Source organism: Pseudophryne corroboree, chromosome 4, assembly GCF_028390025.1.
Source record: "Pseudophryne corroboree isolate aPseCor3 chromosome 4, aPseCor3.hap2, whole genome shotgun sequence".
Taxonomy (NCBI): Eukaryota; Metazoa; Chordata; class Amphibia; order Anura; family Myobatrachidae; genus Pseudophryne; species Pseudophryne corroboree.
Window position 1 is genome coordinate 850,386,477 of NC_086447.1, and position 15,458 is coordinate 850,401,934.

The following is a 15,458-nucleotide window of genomic DNA, read 5'->3' on the forward strand; positions in this document are numbered from 1 at the left end:
TTAGGTACATGCTACAAACCACCTGACAGTGGTTTGATTGAGGAGATTCAACTATTGCATCAAATTGAAAAAGCCGCAGGGTTGGGGGAAGTCATAATCATTGGGGATTTTAACTAACCTGACATAAATTGGAACACTGTATCATGTGCTACAACTAAAGGGCCCCATACGCTAGACCGATAATGCCAGATTTCAGCCCAATTTGGGCATTCGGCCCAATATATTGGGTGAAATCAGGTATTTTCGGTGTGCTTTTCCCCAGATCCGATCCGATGCGCCTTCCCGTGTGCATCGGATCCCCCTAGATCCGACATATCATGAGTGCTGCATTCGTGATATGTCAGATCCCGCAGTAATGGATGGGAAAGTAAAAGATACATCGTATGCAAAAACAATTGCATACAATATATCTAATACTATCCTGCCAACGGGGAGGCTGCCGGGAGGTTGGAGGAAATGTTATATGACATGACGGACCGTCATGTCGTATAAGTGTGTGGGGCCCTTAAGGGAAAAAAGTACTTAAATATGCTAAGTGACCATTATTTGCCTCAACTAATCACGGAGCCTACTAGAAACAGTACAATACTGGAACTAGTACTAACTAGTAATGTGGAGATAATATCAAATACTAAAGTAGGGGAGACATTGGGTAACAGCAATCACAATATGGTCACATTCGATCAAAAACACCACTATAAGGGTTCAACAAAGACTTTTACCTTCAGAAAATCAAATTTCAACAGTCTCAAACAAGCACTGAAGGACATTGACTGGGATTATTTGTTCATTGGTAAAAATACAGCTGAAATGTGGGATACTTTTAAACGGTTGCTTGATAACTATACGGGTAAATTCATTCCCATGAGCAGCAAACACAAAAGTTCAAAATACAAACCAATGTGGCTTAATAAGAAGCTTAAGGAAGAAATGGATAAAAAGAGATGCGCTTTCAAAGCTTTTAAATCAAATGGGAAGGTGGGGTCACTCCACTACTACAGGGAATGTAACAAGAAATGTAAAAAGAAATCAAAGCAGCTAAAATAGAAAACAAAAAGCAAATAACTAAGGAGAGTAAAACTAACCCAAAAAAGTTTTTTAAGTATATAAACCGCAAAAGTTTAAAAAGGGAAAATATTGGACTAATAAAAGGAGAATCGGGAGTATTGACAAATGATGACAAACTAAAAGCAGAAATATGAAACAATTTTTCTTTACGAGAGGAACAGATGTTAGAAGAAACGACTAACATAAGTAATGATAACGTACCGTTGCTTAACACTTATTTGAGGGAGGAAGTAGTACGTGAGCGACTAAACAAAATTGAGATTAATAAATCACCGGGTCCATATGGACTTCACCCAAGGGTTCTTATGGAACAGGGAACAGTGAGTTATTGTTAATGGGATGTTCTCCAACTCTGCCACTGTATTCAGTGGAATACCGCAAGGGTCAGTTCTCAGGCCCCTACTGTTCAATATATTTATTAATGACCTAGGAAGAGGCCTGGAAAGCACGGTATCAATTTTTGCAGATGACTAAACTATGTAGGGTAATTAACTCAGACAAGGATTCAGAGTCCCTACAGAATGGCCTATTTAAACTGGAACTTTGGGCATCTAAATGGAGAATGAGACTTAATATAGATAAATGTTAAGTCATGCACCTCGGAGCTAAAAATAACCATGCATCCTACAAATTAAATGGAGAGATTTTAGGAGATACTGTTTTAGAAAAAGATCTGGGGGTGCACATTGATAATAAATTTAACAACAGTCTACAATGTCAGATTGCAGCAACAAAGGCAAATAAGGTTTTAGCCTGCATAAAATGGGGAATTGAGACAAGGGATGAAACTGTAATCGTATCATTATATAAATCACCGGTTCGGCCACATCTTGAAATCTTGAATACTGTGTACAATTTTGGGCACCACATTATAAACACATTATAAAAAAGATATCTTAGAGCTCTAAAGGGTTCAGAGACGCTGGAATACGAGGAGAGGCTTACCAGGTTAAATATGTTCACACTTGAAAAAAAGCGTCTAAGAGGAGACATTATCAATATATATACTGTAAATACATAAAGGGACAATGTCACAACTGAGGGCTGGTGTCTGTAGTGGGAAGCCTCAGTTGTAGGGGCTGACGAGTATGTGAATTTAGGAGGTAGGAGGGGACTCCTAGACATGTGCTGAGATAGTAGTACCAGAAGCCCGAAGGCGTGACCACGACAACAGGAGGTGCCTTTGAGGGTTTTTATTAAATCATAAAAAGTCAAAGAATGTGCAACCAAACAATAAATGTCACAAGTGAGTCTCTGAATCAAAACTGATTAAGACCAGTAATCCGGACTATGGGGGTAATTCCAAGTTGATCGCAGCAGGAATTTAGTTAGCAATTGGGCAAAACCATGTGCACTGCAGGGGGGGCAGATTTAACATGTGCAGAGAGAGTTAGATTTGGGTGGGTTATTTTATTTCTGTGCAGGGTAAATCCTGGCTGCTTTATTTTTACACTGCAAATTAGATTGCAGATTGAACTCACCCCACCCAAATCTAACTCTCTCTGCACATGTTAAATCTGCCTCCCCTGCAGTGCACATGGTTTTGCCCAGTTGCTAACTAAATTCCTGCTGCGATCAACTTGGAATTACCCCCTATAAGTGGGAGTGCTGTATGAAACTTAGGAACACAGGTGAAAACGTAAAGTGATGCTGGGGATCGCTGATAAAGCTTTGAGTGGTGCTGGGGATCGCAGATAAAGCTTTGAGTGATGCAGGGGATCGCAGATAAAGCTTTGAGTGGTGCTGGGGATCGCAGATAAATACTCCACTGTAATAATGAGTTCTGGTAGTAGTGGAGACAGAGGACTGCAAGAGAGTGGCTGCTGGAAGCCGGAGTCATACACTCTGCTACCGCTGGGCGCGGGAACAAGGCAGGCAGGTTGCACCACAGAGAGTCAGCTCAGGAGAACTGGAGCTGCACCGCAGAGAGTAACCACAAGGGAGTCAGGCTATACTGCAGGGAGTATTCACAGGAGAGTCCTTAGTGAAGCTGCATACTGGAACTCTGGAGAGACAATGGAAGCACTGACAACCTACTGGGTGCTGAGACAGGATATTTATAGCTGCTGGATAGCAGGGATTGGCTGACAATTATGCTCAGGCTCCGGCAGCACTGCGGATATGTGAAGAGAGTATCGTGTAATTCAATCCAAAATGGCTGTGCCCATAGACGGTGATTGAAGTGGAAAGAAGCACTCCGAAACCATGTCTCAAATGGTAATGGCAGCGGAGGCCTCAGCAGCAGAAACTCCACGCGCCCAGACGCGCACAGCGGCCACAGGGATTGTGATGACGGCCGCGGCACACAGAGGACGCACGTCTAGCGGAAGACCACAGGCGCGGCAATGACGGCCGCAACGGGTCTGAGAGCGCCACACCACCGCAAGTGCCGTACACCAAGGAGGCTGCTGAACCAGCGCTGCAGGCAATACCCATGCAATGAAACCCACAACATGGTCATAGCCCGGCCCTGGCTCGCTGAGCCAACCTCAGGAGACACCTGACAGGCAGGAAACGGCGTCCAGTTACCCGAATCGGGACAGACAATACATGGATCTGTCAGGTGATTTGTTCATTAGGAGACCCAAACAAAGGACATGCGGACACTCTCTGAGGTTAGAAGAGAAAAAATGTAATACCCAACGAAGGAGGGGATTCTTCACAATAAGGGCAGTAAGAATCTGGAATACCTTGCCAGATAAGGTAGTAATGGCGGACTTTGTAATTGAGTTTAAAAATGGGTTGGATAAATTTCTAACTGTAAAAAAGGATATCAAAGATAATCTGCGCAATATAATCTATGGTGCAGCTATAATCTAAATCTATTAGTGCTTTCCCCACTGCATTACAGGTGAATACAATTTCAAAGAGGATAAGAGATAGATTACAAGCGCTCCACAGATAAACCAGTTCACCGTTTTTCTCCCCACTATGTTATAAATATATAAAAAAGGAACAATATCGTCTTATAAGATATATCAAATTCACAGATATCTGGTAGTGTTCCAACGTACAGGTTGAGTATCCCTTATCCAAAATGCTTGGGACCAGAGGTATTTTGGATATCGGATTTTTCCGTATTTTGGAATAATTAGATACCATAATGAGATATCATGGTGATGGGACCTAAATCTAAGCACAGAATACATTTATGTTACATATACACCTTATACACACAGCCTGAAGGTCATTTAATAAAATATTATTAATAACTTTGTGTATTAAACAAAGTTTGTGTACATTGAGCCATCAGAAAACAAATGTTTCACTATCTCACTCTCACTCAAAAAAGTCAGTATTTCGGAATATTCCGTATTTCGGAATATTTGGATATGGGATACTCAACCTGTATTTCCTTGCAAATGATCTGTAACAAACTTGTGTCCCCTTCGTATATAAGAGCCGCTTTAGCTCATAAAGGGGAACACATTAAAAAATATCATAGTGCAAATTATCATTTAAAACACTGACGTTTAATAATAGAATACACTTACAAACATAGACGATAAAAAACGCATATTCAGAATCCCTTTAGGCAATAGCAGCAATGGTAGGAAAAATCCTCAAAGTTCCCTGATGGATCTGGGTCAACTGTACCAAGCTTCGGAACAAGATAGCAGTACAGGATTTCCAAAGTAGTAGCCTATCCCGTTGGGTAAATACTGGCTGCTTTATTTTTACACTGCAATTTAGATTTCAGTTTGAATACACCCCACCCAAATCTAACTCTCTCTGCACATGTTATATCTATCCCCCCTGCAGTGCAAATGGTTTTGCCCAACTGCTAACAAATTTGCTGCTGCGATCAACTCTGAATTAGGCCCATACTTTTGTATAGGATCAAAACAAAGGTTGAACTCAATGGACAACTTGTCTATTTTCAACCACACTAACTATGTTACTATGTTACGTGTGACTGGAAAGACAAGCAAGCTGAATGTGAACCATTAAGAAGTCATTTGCTCATGTCTAGTTTTTCTTTCTACAAAAGATGCTGTAGGCTTTATTTCAGATTAGTCCTTTGCATTAAGTAACAGATATTTGTGCCGTAAGTGCAGGTTCCACAATGTAGAAAATGAAATTTAGGAAAGGACAAGATATTGGCTGGTGATCCCCTTTCCCAAATGTGGAATCTTTAGTGTGTGCACCTGAAAAGGTAATGTCATCCAAGCAGGTCTCGCTGTGCCTTGTTTTCCTTCCCCCATTGTGCTGTGCTCCCAGCCTCATTCCCCCCTGATGTCTCTCCCCAGCCCCCACAGTGTCTCTCTCCAGCCCCCACAGTGTCTCTCTCCAGCACCAGCCCACACAGTATCTCTCTCCAGCACCACCCCACACAGTATCTCTCTCCAGCCCCAGCCCCCACAGTATCTCTCTCCAGCCCCAGCCCCCACAGTGTCTCTCTCCAGCACCAGCCCACACAGTATCTCTCTCTAGCACCACCCCACACAGTATCTCTCTCCAACACCACCCCACACAGTATCTCTCTCCAGCACCAGCCCCCACGGTGTCTCTCTCCAGCACCAGCCCACACAGTATCTCTCTCCAGCACCACCCCACACAGTATCTCTCTCCAGCCCCAGCCCCCACAGTATCTCTCTCCAGCCCCAGCCCCCACAGTGTCTCTCTCCAGCACCAGCCCACACAGTATCTCTCTCTAGCACCACCCCACACAGTATCTCTCTCCAGCACCAGCCCCCACGGTGTCTCTCTCCAGCACCAGCCCACACAGTATCTCTCTCCAGCACCAGCCCCCACAGTATCTCTCTCCAGCCCCAGCCCACACAGTATCTCTCTCCAGCACCACCCCACACAGTGTCTCTCTCCAGCACCAGCCCCCACAGTGTCTCTCTCCAGCCCCCACGTGTCTCTCTCCAGCACCACCCCACACAGTGGGGCAGATGTATTAACCTGGAGAAGGCATAAGGAAGTGATAAACCAGTGATATGTGCAAGGTGATAAAGGCACCAGCCAATCAGATCCTAACTGTTAATTTACATATTGGAGCTGATTGGCTGGTGCCTTTATCACCTTGCACATATCACTGGTTTATCACTTCTTTATGCCATCTCCAGGTTAATACATCTGCCCCAGTGTCTCTCTCCAGCACCAGCCCCCGCAGTGTCTCTCTCCAGCACCAGCCCCCACAGTGTCTCTGTCCAGCGCCAGCTCCCACAGTATCTCTCTCCAGCACCAGCCCCACACAGTGTCTCTCTCCAGCACCAGCCCCACACAGTGTCTCTCTCCAGCACCAGCCCCCACAGTGTCTCTCTCCAGCACCAGCCCCACACAGTGTCTCTCTCCAGCACCAGCCCCACACAGTGTCTCTCTCCAGCACCAGCCCCACACAGTGTCTCTCTCCAGCACCAGCCCCACAGTGTCTCTCTCCAGTACCAGCCCCCACAGTGTCTCTCTCCAGCACCAGCCCCCACAGTGTCTCTGTCCAGCGCCAGCTCCCACAGTATCTCTCTCCAGCACCAGCCCCACACAGTCTCTCTCCACCACCAGCCCCACACAGTGTCTCTCTCCAGCACCAGCCCCACAGTGTCTCTCTCCAGTACCAGCCCCCACAGTGTCTCTCTCCAGCACCAGCCCCCACAGTGTCTCCAGCCCCCACAGTGTCTCTGTCCAGCGCCAGCTCCCACAGTATCTCTCTCCAGCACCAGCCCCCACAGTGTCTCTCTCCAGCACCAGCCCCCACAGTATCTCTCTCCAGCACCAGCCCCCACAGTATCTCTCTCCAGCACCAGCCCCCACAGTATCTCTCTCCAGCACCAACCCCACAGTGTCTCTCTCCAGTACCAGCCCCCACAGTGTCTCTCTCCAGCACCAGCCCCCACAGTGTCTCTCTCCAGCACCAGCCCCCACAGTGTCTCTGTCCAGCGCCAGCTCCCACAGTATCTCTCTCCAGCACCAGCCCCCACAGTGTCTCTCTCAGCCCCCACAGTGTCTCTCTCCAGCACCAGCCCCCACAGTGTCTCTCTCCAGCACCAGCCCCCACAGTATCTCTCTCCAGCACCAGCCCCCACAGTATCTCTCTCCAGCACCAGCCCCCACACAGTATCTCTCTCCAGCACCAGCCCCCACAGTGTCTCTCTCCAGTACCAACCCCACACAGTGTCTGTCTCCAGCACCAGCCCCCACAGTGTCTCTCTCCAGTACCAACCCCACACAGTGTCTCTCTCCAGCACCAGCCCACACAGTGTCTCTCTCCAGCACCAGCCCCCACAGTATCTCTCTCCAGCACCAGCCCCAACAGTGTCTCTCTCCAGCACCAGCCCCCACAGTGTCTCTCTCCAGCACCAGCCCCCACAGTGTCTCTCTCCAGCACCAGCCCCCACAGTATCTCTCTCCAGCCCCAGCCCACACAGTATCTCTCTCCAGCACCAGCCCCCACAGTGTCTCTCTCCAGCACCAGCCCACACAGTATCTCTCTCTAGCACCACCCCACACAGTATCTCTCTCCAGTACCAGCCCCCACAGTGTCTCTCTCTAGCACCACCCCACACAGTATCTCTCTCCAGCACCAGCCCACACAGTATCTCTCTCTAGCACCACCCCACACAGTATCTCTCTCCAACACCACCCCACACAGTATCTCTCTCCAGTACCAGCCCCCACAGTGTCTCTCTCCAGTACCAGCCCCCACAGTGTCTCTCTCCAGCACCAGCCCCCACAGTGTCTCTCTCCAGCCCCCACAGTGTGTCTCTCCAGCCCCCACAGTGTCTCTGTCCAGCACCAGTCCCCACACAGTATCTCTCTCCAGCACCAGCCCCCACAGTGTCTCTCTCCAGCACCAGCCCCCACAGTGTCGCTCTCCAGCACCAGCCCACACAGTGTCTCTCTCCAGCACCAGCCCACACAGTGTCTCTCTCCAGCACCAGCCCCCACAGTGTCGCTCTCCAGCACCAGCCCACACAGTGTCTCTCTCCAGCACCAGCCCACACAGTATCTCTCTCCAGCACCAGCCCCCACAGTGTCTCTCTCCAGCACCAGCCCACACAGTGTCTCTCTCCAGCACCAGCCCCCACAGTATCTCTCTCCAGCACCAGCCCCCACAGTGTCTCTCTCCAGCACCAGCCCCCCACAGTATCTCTCTCCAGCCCCAGCCCACACAGTATCTCTCTCCAGCCCACACAGTGTCTCTCTCCAGCACCAGCCCACACAGTATCTCTCTCCAGCACCAGCCCCCACAGTGTCTCTCTCCAGCACCAGCCCCCACAGTGTCTCTCTCCAGCACCAGCCCCCACAGTGTCGCTCTCCAGCACCAGCCCACACAGTGTCTCTCTCCAGCACCAGCCCCCACAGTATCTCTCTCCAGCATCAGCTCACACAGTGTCTCTCTCCAGCACCACCCCACACAGTGTCTCTCTCCAGCACCAGCCCCCACAGTATCTCTCTCCAGCACCAGCCCCCACAGTGTCTCTCTCCAGCACCAGCCCCCACAGTGTCTTTCTCCAGCACCAGCCCCCACAGTGTCTTTCTCCAGCACCAGCCCACACAGTATCTCTCTCTAGCACCACCCCACACAGTATCTCTCTCGAGCACCACCCCACACAGTGTCTCTCTCCAGCACTAGCCCCCACAGTGTCTCTCTCCAGCCCCCACAGTGTCTCTCTCCAGCACCAGCCCCCACAGTGTCTCTCTCCAGCACCAGCCCCCACAGTGTCTCTCTCCAGCCCCCACAGTGTCTCTCTCCAGCACCAGCCCCCACAGTGTCTCTCTCCAGCACCAGCCCCCACAGTGTCTCTCTCCAGCACCAGCCCCCACAGTGTCTCTCTCCAGCACCAGCCCCCACAGTATCTCTCTCCAGCCCCCACAGTGTCTCTCTCCAGCACCAGCCCCCACAGTGTCTCTCTCCAGCACCAGCCCCCACAGTATCTCTCTCCAGCCCCAGCCCACACAGTATCTCTCTCCAGCCCACACAGTATCTCTCTCCTGCACCAGCCCCCACAGTGTCTCTCTCCAGCACCAGCCCCCACAGTATCTCTCTCCAGCCCCAGCCCACACAGTATCTCTCTCCAGCCCCCACAGTGTCTCTGTCCAGCACCAGTCCCCACAGTGTCTCTCTCCAGCACCAGCCCCCACAGTATCTCTCTCCAGCACCAGCCCCCACAGTGTCTCTCTCCAGCCCCCACAGTGTCTCTCTCCAGCACCAGCCCACACAGTGTCTCTCTCCAGCACCAGCCTCACATTATCTCTCTCCAGCACCAGCCCCCACAGTGTCTCTCTCCAGCACCAACCCCACACAGTATCTCTCTCCAGCACCAGCCTCCACAGTGTCTCTCTCCAGCACCAGCCCCCACAGTATCTCTCTCCAGCACTAGCCCCCACAGTGTCTCTCTCCAGCACCAGCCCCCACAGTGTCTTTCTCCAGCACCAGCCCCCACAGTGTCTCTCTCCAGCACCAGCCCCCACAGTGTCTCTCTCCAGCACCAGCCCCCACAGTGTCTCTCTCCAGCACCAGCCCCCACAGTGTCTCTCTCCAGCACCAACCCCACACAGTGTCTGTCTCCAGCACCAGCCCCCACACAGTGTCTCTCTCCAGCACCAGCCCCCACAGTGTCTCTCTCCAGTACCAACCCCACACAGTGTCTGTCTCCAGCACCAGCCCCCACAGTATCTCTCCAGCACCAGCCCCCACAGTGTCTCTCTCCAGCACCAGCCCCCACAGTGTCTCTCTCCAGCACCAGCCCCACACAGTGTCTCTCTCCAGCACCAGCCCACACAGTATCTCTCTCCAGCACTAACCCCCATAGTATCTCTCTCCAGCACCAGCCCACACAGTGTCTCTCTCCAGCACCAGCCCCCACAGTGTCTCTCTCCAGCACCAGCCCCCACAGTGTCTCTCTCCAGCACCAGCCCCCACAGTGTCTCTCTCCAGCACCAACCCCACACAGTGTCTGTCTCCAGCACCAGCCCCCACACAGTATCTCTCTCCAGCACCAGCCCCCACAGTGTCTCTCTCCAGTACCAACCCCACACAGTGTCTGTCTCCAGCACCAGCCCCCACAGTATCTCTCCAGCACCAGCCCCCACAGTGTCTCTCTCCAGCACCAGCCCCCACAGTATCTCTCTCCAGCACTAGCCCCCACAGTATCTATCTCCAGCACCAGCCCCCACAGTATCTCTCCAGCACCAGCCCCCACAGTGTCTCTCTCCAGCACCAGCCCCCACAGTGTCTCTCTCCAGCACCAGCCCCCACAGTATCTCTCTCCAGCACTAGCCCCCACAGTGTCTCTCTCCAGCACCAGCCCACACAGTGTCTCTCTCCAGCACTAGCCCCCACAGTGTCTCTGTCCAGCACCAGCCCCCACAGTGTCTCTCTCCAGCACCAGCCCCCACAGTGTCTCTCTCCAGCACCAGCCCCCACAGTGTCTCTCTCTAGCCCCCACAGTATCTCTCTCCAGCACCAGCCCCCACAGTGTCTCTCTCCAGCACCAGCCCCCACAGTGTCTTTCTCCAGCACCAGCCCCCACAGTGTCTCTCTCCAGCACCAGCCCACACAGTATCTCTCTCTAGCACCACCCCACACAGTATCTCTCTCGAGCACCACCCCACACAGTGTCTCTCTCCAGCACTAGCCCCCACAGTGTCTCTCTCCAGCCCCCACAGTGTCTCTCTCCAGCACCAGCCCCCACAGTGTCTCTCTCCAGCACCAGCCCCCACAGTGTCTCTCTCCAGCCCCCACAGTGTCTCTCTCCAGCACCAGCCCCCACAGTGTCTCTCTCCAGCACCAGCCCCCACAGTGTCTCTCTCCAGCACCAGCCCCCACAGTGTCTCTCTCCAGCACCAGCCCCCACAGTATCTCTCTCCAGCCCCCACAGTGTCTCTCTCCAGCACCAGCCCCCACAGTGTCTCTCTCCAGCACCAGCCCCCACAGTATCTCTCTCCAGCCCCAGCCCACACATTATCTCTCTCCAGCCCACACAGTATCTCTCTCCTGCACCAGCCCCCACAGTGTCTCTCTCCAGCACCAGCCCCCACAGTATCTCTCTCCAGCCCCAGCCCACACAGTATCTCTCTCCAGCCCCAGCCCCCACAGTGTCTCTGTCCAGCACCAGTCCCCACAGTGTCTCTCTCCAGCACCAGCCCCCACAGTATCTCTCTCCAGCACCAGCCCCCACAGTGTCTCTCTCCAGCCCCCACAGTGTCTCTCTCCAGCACCAGCCCACACAGTGTCTCTCTCCAGCACCACCCCACACATTATCTCTCTCTAGCACCAGCCCCCACAGTGTCTCTCCAGCACCAACCCCACACAGTATCTCTCTCCAGCACCAGCCTCCACAGTGTCTCTCTCCAGCACCAGCCCCCACAGTATCTCTCTCCAGCACTAGCCCCCACAGTGTCTCTCTCCAGAACCAGCCCCCACAGTGTCTTTCTCCAGCACCAGCCCCCACAGTGTCTCTCTCCAGCACCAGCCCCCACAGTGTCTCTCTCCAGCACCAGCCCCCACAGTGTCTCTCTCCAGCACCAACCCCACACAGTGTCTGTCTCCAGCACCAGCCCCCACACAGTATCTCTCTCCAGCACCAGCCCCCACAGTGTCTCTCTCCAGTACCAACCCCACACAGTGTCTGTCTCCAGCACCAGCCTCCACAGTGTCTCTCTCCAGCACCAGCCCCCACAGTATCTCTCTCCAGCACTAGCCCCCACAGTGTCTCTCTCCAGCACCAGCCCCCACAGTGTCTTTCTCCAGCACCAGCCCCCACAGTGTCTCTCTCCAGCACCAGCCCCCACAGTGTCTCTCTCCAGCACCAGCCCCCACAGTGTCTCTCTCCAGCACCAGCCCCCACAGTGTCTCTCTCCAGCACCAACCCCACACAGTGTCTGTCTCCAGCACCAGCCCCCACACAGTATCTCTCTCCAGCACCAGCCCCCACAGTGTCTCTCTCCAGTACCAACCCCACACAGTGTCTGTCTCCAGCACCAGCCCCCACAGTATCTCTCCAGCACCAGCCCCCACAGTGTCTCTCTCCAGCACCAGCCCCCACAGTGTCTCTCTCCAGCACCAGCCCCACACAGTGTCTCTCTCCAGCACCAGCCCACACAGTATCTCTCTCCAGCACTAACCCCCATAGTATCTCTCTCCAGCACCAGCCCACACAGTGTCTCTCTCCAGCACCAGCCCCCACAGTGTCTCTCTCCAGCACCAGCCCCCACAGTGTCTCTCTCCAGCACCAGCCCCCACAGTGTCTCTCTCCAGCACCAACCCCACACAGTGTCTGTCTCCAGCACCAGCCCCCACACAGTATCTCTCTCCAGCACCAGCCCCCACAGTGTCTCTCTCCAGTACCAACCCCACACAGTGTCTGTCTCCAGCACCAGCCCCCACAGTATCTCTCCAGCACCAGCCCCCACAGTGTCTCTCTCCAGCACCAGCCCCCACAGTATCTCTCTCCAGCACTAGCCCCCACAGTATCTATCTCCAGCACCAGCCCCCACAGTATCTCTCCAGCACCAGCCCCCACAGTGTCTCTCTCCAGCACCAGCCCCCACAGTGTCTCTCTCCAGCACCAGCCCCCACAGTATCTCTCTCCAGCACTAGCCCCCACAGTGTCTCTCTCCAGCACCAGCCCACACAGTGTCTCTCTCCAGCACTAGCCCCCACAGTGTCTCTGTCCAGCACCAGCCCCCACAGTGTCTCTCTCCAGCACCAGCCCCCACAGTGTCTCTCTCCAGCACCAGCCCCCACAGTGTCTCTCTCTAGCCCCCACAGTATCTCTCTCCAGCACCAGCCCCCACAGTGTCTCTCTCCAGCACCAGCCCCCACAGTGTCTTTCTCCAGCACCAGCCCCCACAGTGTCTCTCTCCAGCACCAGCCCACACAGTATCTCTCTCTAGCACCACCCCACACAGTATCTCTCTCGAGCACCACCCCACACAGTGTCTCTCTCCAGCACTAGCCCCCACAGTGTCTCTCTCCAGCCCCCACAGTGTCTCTCTCCAGCACCAGCCCCCACAGTGTCTCTCTCCAGCACCAGCCCCCACAGTGTCTCTCTCCAGCCCCCACAGTGTCTCTCTCCAGCACCAGCCCCCACAGTGTCTCTCTCCAGCACCAGCCCCCACAGTGTCTCTCTCCAGCACCAGCCCCCACAGTGTCTCTCTCCAGCACCAGCCCCCACAGTATCTCTCTCCAGCCCCCACAGTGTCTCTCTCCAGCACCAGCCCCCACAGTGTCTCTCTCCAGCACCAGCCCCCACAGTATCTCTCTCCAGCCCCAGCCCACACATTATCTCTCTCCAGCCCACACAGTATCTCTCTCCTGCACCAGCCCCCACAGTGTCTCTCTCCAGCACCAGCCCCCACAGTATCTCTCTCCAGCCCCAGCCCACACAGTATCTCTCTCCAGCCCCAGCCCCCACAGTGTCTCTGTCCAGCACCAGTCCCCACAGTGTCTCTCTCCAGCACCAGCCCCCACAGTATCTCTCTCCAGCACCAGCCCCCACAGTGTCTCTCTCCAGCCCCCACAGTGTCTCTCTCCAGCACCAGCCCACACAGTGTCTCTCTCCAGCACCACCCCACACATTATCTCTCTCTAGCACCAGCCCCCACAGTGTCTCTCCAGCACCAACCCCACACAGTATCTCTCTCCAGCACCAGCCTCCACAGTGTCTCTCTCCAGCACCAGCCCCCACAGTATCTCTCTCCAGCACTAGCCCCCACAGTGTCTCTCTCCAGAACCAGCCCCCACAGTGTCTTTCTCCAGCACCAGCCCCCACAGTGTCTCTCTCCAGCACCAGCCCCCACAGTGTCTCTCTCCAGCACCAGCCCCCACAGTGTCTCTCTCCAGCACCAACCCCACACAGTGTCTGTCTCCAGCACCAGCCCCCACACAGTATCTCTCTCCAGCACCAGCCCCCACAGTGTCTCTCTCCAGTACCAACCCCACACAGTGTCTGTCTCCAGCACCAGCCCCCACAGTATCTCTCCAGCACCAGCCCCCACAGTGTCTCCAGCACCAGCCCCCACAGTGTCTCTCTCCAGCACCATCCCCACACAGTGTCTCTCTCCAGCACCAGCCCACACAGTATCTCTCTCCAGCACTAGCCCCCATAGTATCTCTCTCCAGCACCAGCCCACACAGTGTCTCTCTCCAGCACCAGCCCCCACAGTGTCTCTCTCCAGCACCAGCCCCCACAGTGTCTCTCTCCAGCACCAGCCCCCACAGTATCTCTCTCCAGCACTAGCCCCCACAGTATCTATCTCCAGCACCAGCCCCCACAGTATCTCTCCAGCACCAGCCCCCACAGTGTCTCTCTCCAGCACCAGCCCCCACAGTGTCTCTCTCCAGCACCAGCCCCCACAGTATCTCTCTCCAGCACTAGCCCCCACAGTGTCTCTCTCCAGCACCAGCCCACACAGTGTCTCTCTCCAGCACTAGCCCCCACAGTGTCTCTGTCCAGCACCAGCCCCCACAGTGTCTCTCTCCAGCACCAGCCCCCACAGTGTCTCTCTCCAGCACCAGCCCCCACAGTGTCTCTCTCTAGCCCCCACAGTATCTCTCTCCAGCACCAGCCCACACAGTGTCTCTCTCCAGCACCAGCCCCCACAGTGTCTCTCTCCAGCACCAGCCCCACATAGTGTCTCTCTCCAGCACCAGCCCCCACAGTGTCTGTCTCCAGGGGATCAGTATAAATGACGGATGGACAGGATGCGTGAGGTCAACTTACCAACACTGTCATCCCATCCATCATAATCCCGACAGCCCCCCAGTAAGCCCCCTAACCCTCACCTTTTCCCTACCCTAACCCTCCCCTGTCGATGCCTAAAGGTGCCTATACACCTAAAGATTTATCTTCCAATCTGGCTGGTTGGAACGAAAATCTGGTGATGGATGGGAGCCAATGACAGTTGACCATTTCAGTTTTTCGTTCCAACCAGCCAGATTAGAAGAGAAATCTTTAGGTGTATGGGCACCTTAACCCTAAACCTCCCCAGTGGTGCAGAACCCCAACCCTCCCTGCTTGATACTTAACCTTAACCCTCCCTTCCCCGCTGCCTAAACCTAACCCTCCCCGCTTGATGCCTAACCCTAACCTCCCCTTCTATGTGCCTAACGCTCCCTCCTCTGTCCCTAACCCTAACCTTCCCTGTGCTTCCCCCTAACCCCCCTCCTTCTGCCTATACCTAACCTCCCCTCACCCATTGGCAGGACGTTCGGGATGCCGGCTATCGGTATTGTGGCACCGGCATACCTTTCAGTGTCGGTGTGTAGGCGGCGGGATAGCGTCCTTCTTCAGGATCCCGGCGCCGGTATATCCTGGCCGTCGGTAAGCTAACTGCTACCCCTCTCCAGCACCAGCCCCCACAGTGTCCCTCTCCAGCCCCAGATTGTAAACTCCAGTTAAGCACATTTAATGACATGTGTGGGTCAAATCTTAACAGAGCCT

The 15,458-nt window shown here is 53.8% G+C and overlaps 1 protein-coding gene across 1 annotated transcript in view; it reads left to right on the forward strand.

The window, feature by feature from the left end:
* Positions 1–15,458, forward strand: part of ASB3 (ankyrin repeat and SOCS box containing 3) — a 404,212-nt gene that overhangs the window by 187,350 nt on the left and 201,404 nt on the right. The gene's annotated exons all lie outside the window — the stretch shown is intronic.